The following is a 17,934-nucleotide window of genomic DNA, read 5'->3' as shown; positions in this document are numbered from 1 at the left end:
TCACTCTAGCCCCTCACATCTTTTTTTGTTTGTGTTTTGGGGGGTCACACCTAGTTGTTGCTCAGAAACCATTCGTGGTGAGGCCTAATAACCATATGCAGTGCTGGAAAATTGAACCTGGTGAGCTGTGTCCAAAACAAGCATCTTATCCACTACACTCTCTCTCTGGTCCAAGTAAATTACATCTTAATAAAATTCTTAAATTAACTGAAAAGAGGGGTTGGAACGATAGCACAGTGGGTCAGTGGGTAGAGCTTTTGCTTTGCACGCAGCCAACCAAAGTTTGATTCCCAGCATCCCATATGGTCCCCCAAGCACCGCCAGGAGTAATTCCTGAGTGCCGAGCCAGGAGTAACCCCTGCGCATCGCCAGGTGTGACCCAAAAAGCAAATAAATAAATAAATAACTGGAAAGAGGGACTGGAGAGATAGCACTCCCAGGTTTTATCCCTGGCACCCCACATGATCCTCCAAGCACTGCCAGGAGTCATTCCTGAATACAGAGCCAGGAGTAACCCCTGAGCACTGCTAGGTGTGGCACAAAAACAGAAAATAAAACAAGCAAAAAACCCTAAAAGGCATAGGATTAAAATAAACCCTATGGCATCTGACTGGAGTAAAAGAAAGAGGTGACTATTTTTAATATACAGCAAAATAAAGCTATATGCTGCAACTGAGTACATAAAAACCAACACATACTGTAAACATAGGGACTTAGGTATAATAACCTTAAATTTTTTTTTAATATTGTAAATATCCCCTAAAAACCAGTTAGCAGTAACATACCCTATAAAGCCCAACTTTCATTTTCTAAATACCATCTCCCATTAAAGGGAACCAGGTTTCTTTGGACAAATGACTGATTATAGGTCTGGGCCATAGACAAAATGAAAACAAGATAAGACTAAAACATCTCATGCCAGAAAGTAAGTTGCTCAAAGAACAGTGAGACATGCCAAAAGGCATAATAGTTTGTCAACTTCAACAAGGTCCCACAGCCAAAACTGTAATAATTTGGGCATTAAATACTAGTACTATCAAATTATAACCTGTAACAAATGAAATTTTCCATAGATAATGCACTAACTCCCATTCCATACTCTTAAAGATAGCCTTGAGAGCCAGAATGATAGTACAGCAAGTGGGAAGGACACTTGCCTTGCCCTCAACCAACCCAGGTTTGATCCTTGGCACCCCATAAGGTCCCCCACACCACACCAGGAATGATCCCTGAGCACAGAGTGAAGACTAGATCTGAGCACTGCCAGGTGTGCCCCCCCCCAAAAAAAATAAAACCTGATACTCTTCCCACAAAAGATGGGGGAAACCTAGTGAAATAAATGCCAAGTGCTGCCAAGATTAGACCACAAAAAGGCCACTCTCATCAGCCTGCTCTGTGGACCAGTTCTCTTGAACCTGACGCCCCAGGGTGAGGAAGTTCACTGGGACACAGAGAGGCGCCACAAAGATCCCACATCATCCACCAGTCAGAATTATAAAGAACTCCTCAGGCCCTGAGCTGTCAAGCACCTGCTGCCTTCCACTCTCCTCAGATGAGCTCCAAGATACTGCCCAACAGAAACAAGTCTCTCCCTGCTCCCACCTGAATCCTGACGGAAAAAGACCTGTACGTGGACTGTTTCCTTTCACAAGGTTCTGGGGTAGGTCTGGCGTCTGGCAATAACATCCTGGGGCCAGAGCCATAGTGAGCAGGTAGCGCATTTGCCTTGCACGCAGACCACCCAGGAGTAACCCCTGAGCACTGCCAGGAAGCAAAATAATAACACAATGTATAACCCACCAGAACATAAACTTAAGTCATAGTAACATAGCTTACTTAAAAAATTGAAAGCTGGTGAGGAGCGAGGTATTTATGTTTTTTTATCAATCTCCCCCAATTCCTAATAACCAGGGAGAAAAAAAAAAAGTAATTTCACAGAACTCCAGCAGGTATGAACAAAGACACCATTCAAAAAAATTAACCAAAAATACTAGTGTCCAGATAGTACAAAATATCACTGGTAACAGCCAAAACACGAAATATCATTACTTGGTGACTGAATAACAAAGGATAGTGTATCCACATTAGAATACTGCTTGGTGACATTAAAAAAAAAAAAAAGTAGGTATTCATGCAATCTGCAATAAGAATCCCAAATACACTATGCTAAGTGAAAAAAAGCTGTCATCATACTGATTCCATTTACATGAAATGTTCAGGAAAGACAAATGTACAGAAACAGGAGGAATATTGGTTAGTGGTGGAAGCCACGATGGGCAGATTTTGGGGTGGGGGGGGATGCAAGAACTGTTCCACTGGACAATGCTGTAGATTAACTTAAAATCAATTGTGGCTGGAGGACAGATCAAAGGGCTGAATCACATTCATGAACAAGGCCACGAGTTTTATCCCTGTCAAAGCCTGCCCCATCCCAGCACAGTCGGTTACGGTGCCAGTGTTCCCCAGCCCTGTTTGTGAGCCCCCCAAAAAACTTAATGTGTACCATACACTTGAAAGGAAAAAAGGCCATGAAAGGAAAAAATTTAATGGTGCTCCAGACATAAAGAGACTGAAGGATATACAAAATTCCAGGCTATGCTTTTACCATGAATGTTATTATTGAAAATGGCAACACTGCATTTCCTAACTTTGATGGTTATGTTCTAGATATGTAGAAAAAATGTTAAATGTAGGATACAGACAATATATAAGGTAACAACACAGCATCTTTTTTCTTTTTTTGGCTTTTTGGGTCATACCCGGCGATGCACAGGGGTTACTTCTGGCTTTGCACTCAAGAATTACTCCTAGCGGTGCTCAGGGGACCCTACAGGATGCTGAGAATTGAACCCAGGTCGGCCATGTGCAAGGCAAACGCCCTACCCACTGTACTATCACTCCAGCCCTGGTAATGTAGCATCTTACTCGGCAATTTTCAAATGATTCAGAAAAAAAGTTCTTTGTACTATACTTGCAAAATCTCTAATAAATCTGAAACTCTTTCAGAGAGAAAATTTCATTTTAAATTTTTGGGATTTTAGGGGTCACACCTGGTAGAGATGGGAAGAAAAATTTTCAGGCAGTGTTGAGGGCTGGGGAGGACTGAACCCAGAGTTTTTACAGGCAAACCATTGTGTTCTAGTCCTTTAAACTATCTCCCTTTTTTCCCAAGGGAAAATTCTAATGGTCTAAGCTAGAAAATCTAAAATCAAGTAAGGAGTCAAAAAGATAGTACAGCCGGGAAGGTGTTTGCCTTACACATGGCCAACCTGGGTTCAATTCCCAACCCTGCAAGGAATGATCCCTGAGCACAGAACCAGGAGAAAGCCCTAAGTATTGCAAAGTGTGGCCTAAAATTTAAAAAGAAAGGAAAACTAAAAACAATGATACTCAAACTAAAGAAAAATGAGGAAAAAATGGATGACAACTGACCCAAGAAACATTTACAACTGATAACCACTACTAGTGGGGTAATTAGAAAAAACATTAATTTGAACATGTTTAAAGGGAAATTTGGAAATATCTTCCAAGATTTTTGTGATTATTTTAAGAGCCAGATATTGTACCTCTACTATGCCCTCCCCCAAGGATAAATGTTTTCCCTCCTAGAATCCTGTGGTGATTAGGGTCAGTGTCTGTCACTGCACTCATCTCACCACACTGCAACCACCTATTTCTATGTCTGCCCATGGAACTGAACTTTCTTAGGGCAGGAGGTATGATTTACTTGAATGTCAAGACCAATCACAGTGCATAATACATAGCAAACATTCATACAATGAACAGAAGAAATAAAAGAATCATGGGGCATGTAAAAAATGCTATAAAGTCTGTCACTGTCCAGTCACTGTCCTCCCGTTGTTCATCGATTTGCTCGAGCGGGCCCAGTAACGTCTCTATTGTGAGACTTCTTGTTACTGTGTTTGGCATACTGAATACTCTCGGTAGCTTGCCAAGCTCTCCAAGAGGAGTGGAGGAATCGAACCCGGCTCGGCCAGCTGGCTGCACATAAGGCAAACGCCCTACCGCTGTGCTACTGGATGTGAGGGCATGTAAAAAATGCTATAAAGTCAAAAGGAAAAATTATCAAAGACTGAAGGACGGAGTTCAAAACAACTCATATGATCAGTATCATAAATGACAGAGTCTAAAGGGAAAGTAAGTGAAACAGGGAGACAGAATCACAAAGTGAGGTAATAAATTATGGGAGGGTAGGAAGGACATAAATCTTTTAGAAGCTGATCGGAAACAAGTTTTCAGGGAAGTTGCCTATATGAAAAGCCTATCTTTGGATGGGGGGGGGGAATCATCTAGCACTATCAGACGGGGGAAGTAGAAAAATCATAAGCACTGTCCTCCCGTTCTTCATGGATTTGCTGGAGCGGGCAGCAGTAATGTCTCCATTGTGAGACTTCTTGTCACTGTTTTTGACATACCGAGTACACCACGGGGCGCTTGCCAGGCTCTGCCGAGCGGTCATGATACTCTCGGTAGCTTGCTGGCCTCTCCGAGAAGGATGGAGGAATCCAATCTGGGCTGGCCGCATGCAAGGCAAACACCCTACCCACTGTGCTATCCGTCCGGTCCAGACACAAATACAAAAAAATATAGCTGACTACATCTTCATGATAATGGTGCCGACTGTACAAAATATACTTATGAAAAGTTAAAACAAAAAATCGTAAGAAATAAAGTAAAAGAATAAATCAAAAACCAAATGTGGTGGGCTGGCTTCTCGCCTTCAAAGGCAGGCTCAAACTGGGGAGCTGTCAAGAATCTCATGACGCATTTCCAAAAACTAAACGCAAGGTCATCTTCAAGCCCAGGCTGGCTTCGGTGGCCAGCGCAAGCCTCAACAGAACCGCGGTGCCTGAGTTCCACTAACAGGCCTGCTTTTATTTCCTCCTCAAGTCCCACTGGCATCTCCCTCCTTGGAGCTCTTCTTTCCCCAACACCGCCCCTGAACAGACCGGGCAGGGGGAACCGTCATTCGCAGGTGAGCGACAAGGAAGCGCAGCTCACTGCCTGCGAGGAGCATCAGGCCTTGCCCAGCAGGCGCTGACCTCCAGGGTCTGAGGAGCAGGCGTGCAGGGCCGCGGGCGTGCCCGGCGAAGCGGCAACACTGACAGCCGTTCGGCTGACGGGAACTCACTTCGGCCACGGTCGTCCACTCCAGGACGCAAGACCCACACCGGCATCCGAGGGCTGACGAGGACAGAGACTGTTCGGTGTTCCGCGTTCGGGAGTCCTTTACTGGGGTTATTTGTCACCTGTTCTTAGAACTCCATTAAGACTGTCCCCAGGGCTGGGCGTTTGCCTCGCACGAGGCCGACCCGGGTTCGAATCCCGGCATCCCAGAGGGTCCCCTGAGCACCAACAGGAGTGATTCCTGAGTGCAGAGCCAGGAGCAGCCCCTGTGCATCGCGGACGTGACCCAAAAAGAAAAAAAAAACTGGACCCCTGCCACTCCGAAAAGGCACGCTGCCACCAACACGCTACCTATCGCCCTCAGTCCACACGGGATCGCCTTGACGGGGGACGACCACGCTCCACTCGTGCACAAGGACCCGTTTCCCGAGCGCTCGGAAGGGGTCTTCGGCCCCTCTTCCGAACCACCGCCATCGAGGGTCCCGTCAGGGAAAAGCCCCGCTCCAGGGGCTGGTCCACTCGGGCCTCGGACACGGGCCGCCCTGGGGCACAGGCCTGGGGCGCCGCCGCCCGGTCACCGCCCTCTCGGGGCTCAGTTCGGCCCCGCTGCCCCCCGCGGGCTGCGAGGGAGGGAGGCCGAGTCCGGTGCCGCACCCGAGCCTCCGCGGCCGCCGGGGCGCGGGCCGGCACGGACCCCCCTCCCCGGCGGCAGCGACGCGCCGAGGCTCCGGCGGGAAGGGCGCTCGCGGGTTCGACCCCGGCGCGCCCGGGCGCACCCGGCCCGAGACGCCCGGGCGGGCCCCGAGCCCCCGCGCGCTCGACGGCAGCGCCGACAGGTGCGAGGCGGCCGGGCCGCGCCGCGCCGCGCCCACCCACGCCCCGCACGCCGCGGCCCGCGCCTCGCCCCCGGCGCGCTGCCCGGGCCCCGCGCCGCCCCCGCGCCGCCCCGCGGCCGCACAAAGGCCCGCGCCGCGCGGCACCTGCGCGCCCGGACTCGGCGGGCGCGGCGGGAAGTTCGGCCCGGCGCGGCCCCGCGGCTCCCGGGCCGCCCCGCCCGCGCCCGCGCCCACCGCACACGTGACCCGCCCGACGGCGCCCGGCGGGCCGCGAACCCGGCGCTCGAAGGTCGCGGCGCGGGCGGGGGCGGGGCGCGCGGGGCGGGGCCGCGGGCCGCGCGGGCCGGGGTCGGCCGGGCCGGGGGCGTCGCCGCGGGCGCCGAGCGCTTACCTGCCGCGCGCCCGAGGCGCCGCCGCGTCGCCGCCGCCTCTCGCCGCCCACCGGCCGCGGCCACGCTCCGCCCGCCGGCGAGACCCCCGCGTCGGCGCGCCCACCGCGCGACCCCAGCCCTCCTCCCAGCGAGACCAGAAAGAGAAAATGGCGCTCGGTGGGCCTCCGGAAGTGACGACGCCCTCATTTGCATGCCAGTGCAGTCAGCCAATGAGGGCAGAGTGTGCAAGGGCCCCCTAGGCACCGCCCCCTGGCCCCTGGGGCCCTGGCCTCCGGCGGGCCTGGGAACCCCGTGGTGAGAGGCCCCTCCCAGAGCCCCCTAGCCCCCAATAGACTGGCCCTCGAGCCTCTCTCCAACCCCTCCAAACTCTCGTGAGAGTTTGAGCTGTGGTGACGTCATTAAGGAGGCGGGGAGAGGGCGCCCAGCCACGTGACCATCACGTGGGCTTCAGACAGCTTTGCCTTCATTTGCATGAGGCAGGGGCGGAGCTACTGGCAGCTGCAGGATCACTGGCCCCGCCCCCGGCCTACAGCCAATAGGAAGCCAGCTGTGAAGAGAATCCTGCCCTGCCATTGGGAAGAAGGACTGGGCCTACCAGGACTTGGACGAGGGTGCCCTTGATTGACACCTCTTGGTTGGACGGTCTGGGTAGGGTCTCCTGCTGCCTAGTTCTTTCCTGAGAAGACCACACCTTTCCTTGAGGATTCTGGTTCCTAAATGAGAGCCAACCGTGTGTTGCATGGGAGTGAGTGAAGTGCACACGTTTGTAAGACTCTCCACCACCTTGCAAGTTCGCTTTTCCCCCACTTGTTTTCATTGTGAAGCCACCCTACGACGCTCCTCACCGTGAATGAGCACATGGCAGAGGAGCCTTCAAAATGGCAGGCTCCTCTGTCCACCCGGGCCTGCCTGGAGGCCGAGGCCTGTGCGCCGTGTCGTCTGTGGGCCTGCCCGCCCCCCAGCGACCCGCCTCCAGGCCCCTGCCCTGGTTGCACTGGCCCTCGCGCCCAGGACCCTGGGCCTTCCCCTTGCACTCTCCGCACCGCCGGCTCCCTTGATTCGGGTCAGTGGTGACAAACAGGACAGACAGGAAATGAACGCTTGAGTTGGTTCTAAGTCGGTGCCCAAAGACAGGTAGACGCGAGCTGGCCACGAGGGCCTTGCACTGCAAGAAGCCAAGGTGCAACTGAAGGCCCTCGGCCCTGGTGGGGAACAGGGCGGGCGGGCTCCACGGCGGGAGGGCGTGCAGGGCAGCCGGTCCAGACGAGGCTCGCGGAAGCCAGGGCCGTCCTCCTGCTCACTGGCCCCAGCCCCGCCCCTCTGCCCCCATACCGTGTCCTTCGTGGAATTCCTTCCATGGTCTCTGTTCGAGGGTCCTCTATGGCAGGTCTCTGCTGGCCTCTGTAGCAGACCCCACCATGAGCACACTCAGGCACACCAGGAGGGTGTGTCCGTGCTCTTGGTCTTTCCAGACCTCTGTGTGTGTGTGTGTGTGTGTGTGTGTACACGCCAAGTTCTGCTGTGGTCTGCTACTGAGCCTCAGTGAGTGCTCTGCCCAGAGACACCATGTCTCATCATCATTGCATCCCTCATGCCTAGGCTACTTTAGTAGAAATACTTTCAATGGATGTGATAAACCGTAGAAGAACTGAGTTAAGTTTTTCCCCAACAAATTTGGAAACATTTCTAATAATTAAACACCATCATTTTAGTCTTAGCATTATCACTTCCTTAATTTGATTTGTCCTCTAGTTATACAATTACTCATCCCTTGGTCCATCAAAAAATCAGACATATGAGTACACCACAGCCCTAAACACTTCAACATGTATATCCTGACAGTGACGGTTAACAACACAATCAACAGCTTGAACGTGAGCAGAAGTGTCCACAGAAGGAGCAGCATGACCCAGTGGACTCAGGGCCCGCATTTTCAAAGACTCTACAAAGTGCAAGACAATGGTGGTCACTGAACATCAAAAACTGGACAGTAGGACTTTCTGCTGGGCAAGTCACAGCACAAACACTTAATTCTGCTTCTCAGCCAACTTGGGCATGGGTACAATGACAGATACTTTCATTCTAAAGTTAAAATGTTTGCTGAACTTACCCCAGCTTCTCGTCTACCATCCCCTATAATCAGACTCAGCATTTGAGAGTAAAGAGTGTAATGTAGGTTGCCAAAGAACAAAAAAAAATATCTTAAACTGGCCCCATAGCCCTACGTATCTGCCCACAAGCACCTTTGTACACATTGGGAAAGTGGGAAGCCCTCCAAATCCTGAGTGCTCCAGTTCCCTGATGAAAGTACCTCTGTTCAGTACTCCTGAGAGAAAAAGAGTCCTTTCTCTGGGCATGCCCCACCCCAGCACCAGGACACTGATTTGGTGAGCAGATGAGGCTAGATTCTGCTTCTGTCTCTAGTATGCATGACTAGTTCATGTATGTATGAGTAGTCTGACTAGTTGACACACAAAGAGACAATTGTGCATGCCCATCTACAATAAATCAATTGCCAAGATTAATTTAAAACTTCTGTTGAACAAGGAAATGGTTCCTTGTTCCTTTGTGAATAACTCACATGTAACCTAGTTCTTCTTGATTTTGTTCAATATATGTTTTGTATGAGTACTAAATAACAAGGAGATGGTGATGAACAGAAAGCAAGCAGAAACAGTCCTACCTTGAGATTAGATTTCAATGTGGGAATAACATCTTTAGTGAAATAACTGCACAATGAAATTTTAGCTGGAGAAGGAGGTAAAGGCTTCTGAAGTGAAATTCTCCAAGGTTCTATATATACTTGTCCAAAATGGCAGTCTTGAGAGACAAGTAGTCAGACAAAAGTAGTTAGAGGCAGTCAATATGAATCCAGCCAGCAGAATGGCCTCTGCAAAGGCTGTCCTGGAGGAGTGGTGTGGCTGAAATGACCAGGAAACCAGAATGGCTGGTGTACAGGGTCAGAAAGAACAATATTTTGAGGGAACACCAGGGACCACAGAATAACATCATCTGTGTCTTCTTAAGGCTGATCGGAAGCTAATGAACTAATTTCAGTGCGTGTGTGTGTTGATAGAATCAAACATGATTTGGAAAGTACAGGGGCAGAAATACAGATGAGTAGGGTGGTGCCTACTCAGATTCAATGGTCAACTCACATTCGATCCCAGCCCCACATATGGTCTCCTCAGCCAGGAGTGGTCCCTGTGCACAGAGCCAGGAGTAAGCTCTGAGCACCTCTGGGGAAAAGGAAGAAAGGAAGAAACAGAAAGAAAGAAAGAAAGAAAGAAAGAAAGAAAGAAAGAAAGAAAGAAAGAGAGAGAGGAAGGAAGGAGGGAGGAGGGAAGGAGGGAGGGAGGGAGGGAGAAGGTGAGAGGGAAGAAAAAGGGAGAGAAGGTGGGAAGGAAAGGGAGGGAAGGAAGGAGGGAGGAAGGGATAAAAGGAGGATGGAAGGAAGGACAGAAGGAAAGAGTAGTGACTATATCATGAAATAAGAAATGATGATGGAGGAAGGGTGGGTGTAAGAATATGGAATTATCAGAGTGGTCCAGGTAGAATATGATGGTGATCTAAAACTGCGGTAGGAATTGTACCACTGACAAGCATTGGAAGCAGACAGTTTTTAGATTTATTTGGGTAAGCTAGAAGACTTTATACTACCTTGGACATGGTTGTGAACAAGCTATAGAGATAGTGAGACTGACCATGGACAGTGGAGGCACCAAGGATAATGGGGCCAGTGCTAGTAAAGCTCTGATTTGGAATAGAATTGAGACCACAAAAATAAACTTTCAGTCAATTGCTGAGGATCAAATTCAGGGCCTCATGCATACAGAACTAGTGTTTTACCACCGAGTCACATCCCTAGCCCTATTAAGGGTGCCAGGACCGGAGAGAGGAGGGGCTAAGGCAGTGGTCTTGCATGTAGCTGGTGCTGGTTAGGTCCCAGAGCCTCTTTAAGATCCCTCAGCACAGAGCCCAAAGTAAGACCTGAACACCGTTGGTGTGACCCCCCCAAACAAAACAAAAACAAGATAGGAGGAAATATGGGTCTGGGTCTAAAAGAGAGACTGGGGTAGAAATATAAAGTTTCAAAATACGGATGATAACTCAGGCCATGAACAAGGATGAGAGTATAGAGTGAAATAAGCATCAAACATTTTTTAACAGAATCCTCTGCTCCATGAGTCTATTGTTTTAATATGATGATGAAGTTAAAATGCAAATTACTTTTAGACAAATACTTTCCTATATTTATCATTACAAATAAAATGATGGAAACTTATAAATTGCACAATTAGCTCATTTTATGGAATAATTTGGGATGGAGCTATAGCACAGTGGGTAGGGCGTTTGCCTTGTACAGGGCCGACTCGGGTTCGATTCATCTGTCCCTCTCGAAGAGCCCAGCAATCTACCGAGAGTATCCCGCCCACACGGCAGAGCCTGACAAGCTCCCCATGGAGTATTCTATATGCCAAAAATAGTAACAAGTCTCACCATGGAGACCTTACTGGTGCCCACTCGAGCAAATCAATAAACAACGCGAGGACAGTGCAGTACTACAGTGCTATGGAATAATTAGCAAGCAATAGATCCCAGACAGAATATAATTCTAGAAGTACTTTCCTTAGAAGAAACTGATCCAATTAATTTAGGTGATCCTAATGAGGAATTGCAAAATTATTGGGAGAGTAAATCTTGGCATACTGCAGTACCAGTATAATTCATCACACAGTTTAATGGTAAATAGAACCAAACAATAGGAGAAATAATAATCAGTAGGCTAGTAAGTAGTTTACAGTGATACCAATTTGAGGGGTGACCAATCCAGGCAAGCCTGGTCAGAAAAGTGACATCTTTGCTAAAATCTGATGGGCAGAATGTCAGAAGCAAAAGAGAGAAGTGGGAGACATATAACAGAAAATGAAATAAGCCAAATATAATTACTAGTATAAGAAAGAGGCAGCTGGAAATCTGGAAAATGAACCGGGGATAGATTATGCTCTGTTACAAAGAATGCATTTGTTCTGACCGACAATGGCGCCCTGGAAAGGTCTAGAACAAAGGGGTAATATTAATAGGTGTATGCTTTGGGATTGGGTGGGGTGGGGAGGGTGGTGTGCATGTTCCTGATCCCAGTGGCAGAATGCTCACAGAAACATGCAGAAATAATTCTGACCTAGGTGCTCAGTTACTGGCTAAGCTAACACATAGAATTTACCACAACAGGACCTAGACAAGAACCAAAGACACGTTGAATACATTCAGGTGGAGATTATCTGCCTCCCCCTTTCCATAGGACTTGAAAATGTTTTAATACAACGGCTATTTTCATAATGGTTTTCAGAATTTCCTAGCAAAAATCTATAACCCTTACCCTGACTGTAGTTGCTGAAAAGATGTGATTTTCTTCCATACTCGGGGCATCCTCACTCAAAAAAGTACACAGCTGTTGCAACCCACAATATTCTGGAATACTGAAAGTTACCAAAGGGTCCTTAAATTAACACTAGCAAACTTTCTAGAACCTGGTAGAGCAGAAGTACTCTGTGAATTCACGTGGTCACACATTCCCCTCAAGAACCCAACCAGTGGTGGGAAGGCCCATCCACGTGGGGATTTCTGCTCAGGGGACTCTACCCTGTTGCACACACACACAGTGGCTCTCAGGGACTCTGCTATCCTATCATGGCAGGTGAAGGCCAACTTCCCAGAGTGCCCTAAGCATGTACATGTTCTTTAACCCAAAGACGATTGAGAAAAGGGCTCTTCAGCTTTGCTGGGAAGCCTCTTCCCTTTCCCTATGACAACAAATGCAGCAGTGAAACTCCAGAGCTGTGAGTTCAATGAGTGTGTTTTCAGTGGCAAATTGCTCCCTTCCCGGCCTCCCCAGCAAGGGAACAAAGAGACGGAGACTCACGGATAAATGGTGAAAAAATGGCCTGTTTGATGCAGAGTTGTTAGCATACTTATAGAACATCTGAAAGGAGTTGAGGTATAGGATTGCATGTAGGTGTGATCATTTACACCTAAAATATTTCAGTAGAGGCAATTCTCTTGGGGTGATTAACTCAAGGAGACACTCTGTCTCCTAGGGACATCTATATTGCTTTTCTCCTTCCCTTTAGTTGTACATATTAAACAATTAAGTTTACTTATTAATAACTTGCAGTTATTTGGATAAAGACAGTAAGAGATATAGATCCCAAAACTTAGTTCTCTGAGAGAAAGCAAATCTTTTACCATAAATCCCAGACTAAGTCCTCGGGCCAGATTAACTTGTCCTTCTCCATGAAGGTCCTATCTCTTAAGTCGTAACAGCTTGCATCAAGACCATGCTTTTATGCTTTCTAGACTGTCCCATGTTGATGCCAGGGTAGCTTTGCCACTTGCCCTGCGTCCATCCCAGTCCTACGGCAGGACCTCCCTTTGTGGGGTGTTAGAAACTATGGCAACTGAAGCCTGAATCAAGTAATTATGACAGATGCCCAGGAGTAGATATATTGCAGAGTCAACCAACTTCCAAATATAGGAGCATAGAGCATATATGAGCATAGGGGCACAGGAGCATAACAGTCTTGCTGTGTTTAAGCAAAGAACATTGTTCTGTAGTAAAATATGAAAAGGTTATAGGGGAAATAGAAAAGCAAGTAATTCACTTCAAATACAAAGTCCAGAGTCACCGGAAGTTTTGACTTATAAGGAACCAAGACTGGTTTGGGGAATGTAACAGTGAGAAGTAAAGCACAAGGGAAAGGTTAAGGACAAACGCAGGGGGATGGGGTGCTTGCAAGAGCACTGTAAACTTCTCTTGGAGGAGGAAAAGGGGCGATTCACTGATGAAGCCTAAAACAGGGTTGATTTCCAACACAGAGCCACATTCACGACTGAATCCCAGGGCACAATTGAAGAAACATTTGGAATCACGGGAGAAAGAAGGGACCTCAGGCCTAAGGGATCCCAGTGGGGCCTACCCTTAGAGATATGCTTGTGACCAAAATGCCATGGCCACTGACACCCAGAGAACACACTTTGTCCACAACTCTGCGAAGTGGGTGCTGCTGTTTCCCAGGGGCATACCCAGTGCTCCTCCCCAGAGACGTGGGAATCCTGAGGATGGGGAGCCTAAGGGAAGCTGATGAGGAGGACCTGGGCAACTCAAGGAAAGCTACCCCCATCGTCTGCACTGCCCGGTCAATCCTGGCAATCTCCTGAGCACTGAGCACTGGCCTGGGATGGTTTGGATTTCATCTTCTTTCACTGGATGCCGAAGTCCTCACTTGCAGGTATATAAGGGGCAAGTCCCTTGCTGTTTAGCTTGCTGGCCCCAAATTTATTTCACAGCCGTTTCATCTTGTGCTAAGGGACTTTTTAAATGTCTGCAGTGAGGATTCTGGAAAGGGCCCTCTCTCCCTGTTGGGGCTCATGCTATGCGCTAGATGAGGCACAACAGCAGCTTCTCCGGCCTGGCGGAGTCACATTCTAGTCTGGCCTTGGCTCCAGCACCTTCTTCTTTGTGAGTTGCATGATGAATTATGGTTCCACCAATTTGTGTAGATGTTTTGGACATCACTTTTAGCAGACTTCAGACTTCTGGCCTTTCTGACCCTCATGTTTCCATGGGTCCTTATGCAGGTCAATCAGATCAGCTATAAGAAAAGAAATTTTTCAATTCACTACGACCTGGAAAGAATTGGAGGTATCATGTCAAATGAAGTAAGACAGAAAGAAAAGGACAACTGTCAGATTATCTCAATCATCTGGGATACAGAGATAAAGAAAATCAGGGAATGAGAGTATTGACCTTGGATTACAAAACTGAGATTAGCACACAGGGATGTGTGGTAGGGGAAGGAAGAGGTAGACTAGATTTGACAAACACTGGAAGAGGTCCTTGGGTAGCATGGAGGTGCAATAACATTGTACATCAAAACTATGCATGTTGCATTGTTTAAAAAAATTATGCTGGGACTGGAGCAATAGTACACTGCATAGGGTACTTACCTTGCACACAGCTGATGTGGGTTTAATCCCTGGCATCCCATTTAGTCCCTGAACATAATTTTTGAGTGAAGAGCCAGGAGTAAGCCCTGAACATCACCAGGCCCTAAGACAAAATAAAACAAACACAAATTATGCTATCATGTTATATATATGCTCCTAAATATGACACATATCATTAGAGCATCTATAAAACAAATGAATAGTGGTGAAAGAGTATTAAAACATGTCAAGAGACCTTGACATATATCAATGCAATAGTTGGTTCACTGTCACTGTCCTCCTGTTGTTCATCGATTTTCTTGAGTGTGCCCAGTAACGTCTCCAGTGTGAGACTTTGTTTTTACTGTGTTTGGCATATCAAATACATCACGGGTAGCTTGCCAGGCTTTGCCGTGCAATGTTTGGTTAGGGCTGAAAAATATTAGAGAAAAGATAAACCTTAAATTAAAATAATTATATGACAACAGTAGGGAAGCTATCGATGGCCAATTTTGTTGTAAAATTTATGCAGCCACATTATATTTTTATTTTATGATCTATTCCATGGGCTGGAGCGATAGCACAGTGGGTAAGGCGTTTGCCTTGCAATCAGCTCACCCACACGGCAAAGCCTGGCAAGCTCCCCGTGACGTATTCAATATGCCAAACACAGTGACAAGAAGTCTCACGATGGAGATGTTACTGGGCCCGCTAGAGCAAATCGATGAATAACAGGAGGATCGTGACCATGATATATTCCATAACTAACAATTTTACAGTGCTGTCAATTATAGGGTTTCAAGTATACAACATTCCGGAACCACATCCCCATCAGTGTCTATTCCCTCCACCATTGTCTCAGGTTTTCTCCTCCACCTCAATCCCCTCGAAAACCCTTGCTCCTGCCATGTCTTATTGCCATGTAAAGTTCTGTTCTATTGACCAGTTCTTAGATTCTATTGCTTTGGCCCTTTACTGTTCCCTTATTATGTTTCTTTATATCCCACATATAAGAGAGATAATTCTGTATCGCTCTTTAAATTCTTCCTCTGACTAATTTCACTCAGCATTTTATCCAGATCCATCCATGGAAGCAGGAATTTATATTATTTCATTTTTTTCCGACAGCCAACTAGTACTCCATCATATATATATATATATATATATATATATATATATATATATGTTGTTGTTAGGTTTTACCAGTACTATATATATATATATATATATATATATATATATCTTGGAAATTAACCTTTTGTCAGATGTGTATTTGGCAAACATTTTTCTTGCAGTCTGATGATTGTCATTTTATTATAGTAATTATAACATGATTTCTTATTATGCTCTCACAACATAATCTTGGTGCCAACCCAGGACCTCACACATGCAAGGCAAAAGTTCTACTGCTTGGGGTATGGTGCCACCAGCAGGGCAATCTATACCTGTGAGGCGAGTGCATCAGCAGCCTGATGGCGCCTTCAGACTTCCAGATACCCCCAAATTGCTGCTGTAACTTTGGCCAGACCCCAAAAACTTGGGACAAAGTTTACCAAGAAAGTAAACGGCCAAAAGTTAGGTATGTGGGAGACACACCCACAAACCACCTCCAGCTCAGCTATATAATTGGAGGCATGACCTCTCTGGTTCCTGATTGAACTGCTTAATGGCCATGATCCCAGAGACTCGGAAATCTTGAAACCCAGCAGTTTTTGGCAGAAATGCATCTGGTCTCCTGCAGTAGGTTACTGGCGCTGGGCCAATCCAGGTGGGAATAGTTTTCATGCCTTGGCCTGTTCCCCTTGCCGGCCCAGTGGCCACCATCCTCCAGAGGCCACTGGACAGTCAGGTTTGGGCCCGCAGTGATGAGACACGCAGGGTCTCATGAGATGGGGGTGGAGCCGGCCCTTTCCTTCCCACCCCAACAAGACCCTGAGTCGCCGCCCACAAATGGCCTCTCTGGCTCCTAATCAAACTACTTAATGGCCATGATCCCAGAGACTCAGAAACAAATCTCGAAACCCAGTGGCTTTTGGCAGAAATGCGTCCGGACCCCACAATAGGCTACTGTCGCCAGGCCACCCCAGGGGGGAAGGGGTGCTATCCCTCCGCCTGCTCCCCCTTGGCGGCTCGGTGGCTGCCATCCACTAGAGGCCATTGGACAGTCAGGTTTGGGCCTTCAGTGACGAGTCACACGGGGCCTCATGGGATGGGGGTGGAGCCGGCCCTTTCCTCCCCATCCCAACGAGACCCTGAGTCACCGCCTATGAATGGCCTCTCTGGCTCCTGATCAAGCCATTTAATGTCCATGATCCCAGAGACTCAGGAACAAATCTCTAAACCCAGCAGCTTTTTGCAGAAATGCGTCTGGTCCCCTGCAGTAGGTTACCGGCGCTGGGCCAACCCAGGTGGAAATAGGTTTCATGCCTTGGCCTGTTCCCCCTGGCAGCCCGGTGGCCACCATCCTCCAGAGGCCATTGGACAGTCAGGTTTGGGCCCTCAATGACGAGACATGTGGGGCCTCATAGGATGGGGGTGGAGCCGGCCCTGTCCTCCCCACCACAATGAGACCCCAAGTCGCTGGCAATGAACAGTCTCTCTGGCTCCTGATCAAGCTGCTTAATGACCATTATCCAAGAGACTCAGAAACAAATCTCGGAACCCAGTGGCTTTTGGCAGAAATGCATCCGGACCCCGCAGTAGGTTACTGTTGCCAAGCCACCCCACGGGGGAAAGGGTGTTGTCCCTCCGCCTGGTCCCCCTAGGCGACTCGGTGGCCGCCATCCTCCAGAGTCCACTGGACAGTCTGGGCCCACAGTGATGAGACATGTGGAGCCTCACAGGATGGGGGTGGATCTGGCCCTTTCCTCCCCACCCCAACGAGACCCTGAGTCGCCGCCCACAAACGGCCTCTCTGGCTCCTCATCAAGCTACTTAATGGGCATGATCCCAGAGACTCAGAAACAAATCTTGGAACCCAGTGGCTTTTGGCAGAAATGCGTAGGACCCGCAGTAGGTTACTGTCGCCGGGCCACCCCAGGGGGGAAAGGGTGTTGTCCCTCCACCTGCTCCCCTTTAGCGGCTCGGTGGCCATCATCCTCCAGAGGGCACTGGACAGTCAGGTTTGCACCCTCAGTGATGAGACACATGGGGTCTCGCGGGATGGGGGTGGAGCCAACCCTTTCCTCCCCGTCCCAACGAGACCCCGAGTCGCTGTTCATGAACGGCTTCTCTGGCTCCTGATCAAGCTGCTTAATGGCCATGATCCCAGAGACTCAGGAACAAATCTCAGAATCCAGCAATTTGAGCAGAAATCCCTCCAGATTTAATTGTTAAAATTTCAGAATTTCAAAATCGCACAGCCACTGCTGCAGCCACGCGACATCAGATGTTATTCTTAACCAGCATTAGAAAACAAATTGTCTTCTGTTGACTTTTAAGCAGATCTGAGTGTTGGGATAAAATCCCAAAAAATAATGGTGGGTCTGGTGTCAAAATATTGAATGTGATCAAAGTAGAGAGAGAGTAATGGGGAAATCATCTGCCCCATATGTAGGGGGAGGGTGTGGGAT

General features: G+C 48.4%; 1 protein-coding gene across 1 annotated transcript in view; it reads right to left on the bottom strand.

The window, feature by feature from the left end:
• ADNP2 (ADNP homeobox 2) overlaps positions 1-6,487 on the bottom strand; it is a 32,166-nt gene extending 25,679 nt beyond the window's left edge. The window contains exon 1 of the mRNA XM_056131482.1: positions 6,376-6,487. The gene's annotated coding sequence lies outside the window, so the exon portion shown is untranslated. The remainder of the gene's footprint in view (positions 1-6,375) is intronic.
• Between the last annotated feature and the right edge of the window lie 11,447 nt (positions 6,488-17,934).

Source organism: Sorex fumeus, unplaced genomic scaffold (assembly GCF_029834395.1).
Source record: "Sorex fumeus unplaced genomic scaffold, SorFum_2.1 ptg000092l, whole genome shotgun sequence".
Lineage (NCBI taxonomy): Eukaryota > Metazoa > Chordata > Mammalia > Eulipotyphla > Soricidae > Sorex > Sorex fumeus.
The sequence above is the reverse complement of the archived record's forward strand: the minus strand, read 5'-3'. Positions and strand labels throughout refer to the sequence as shown.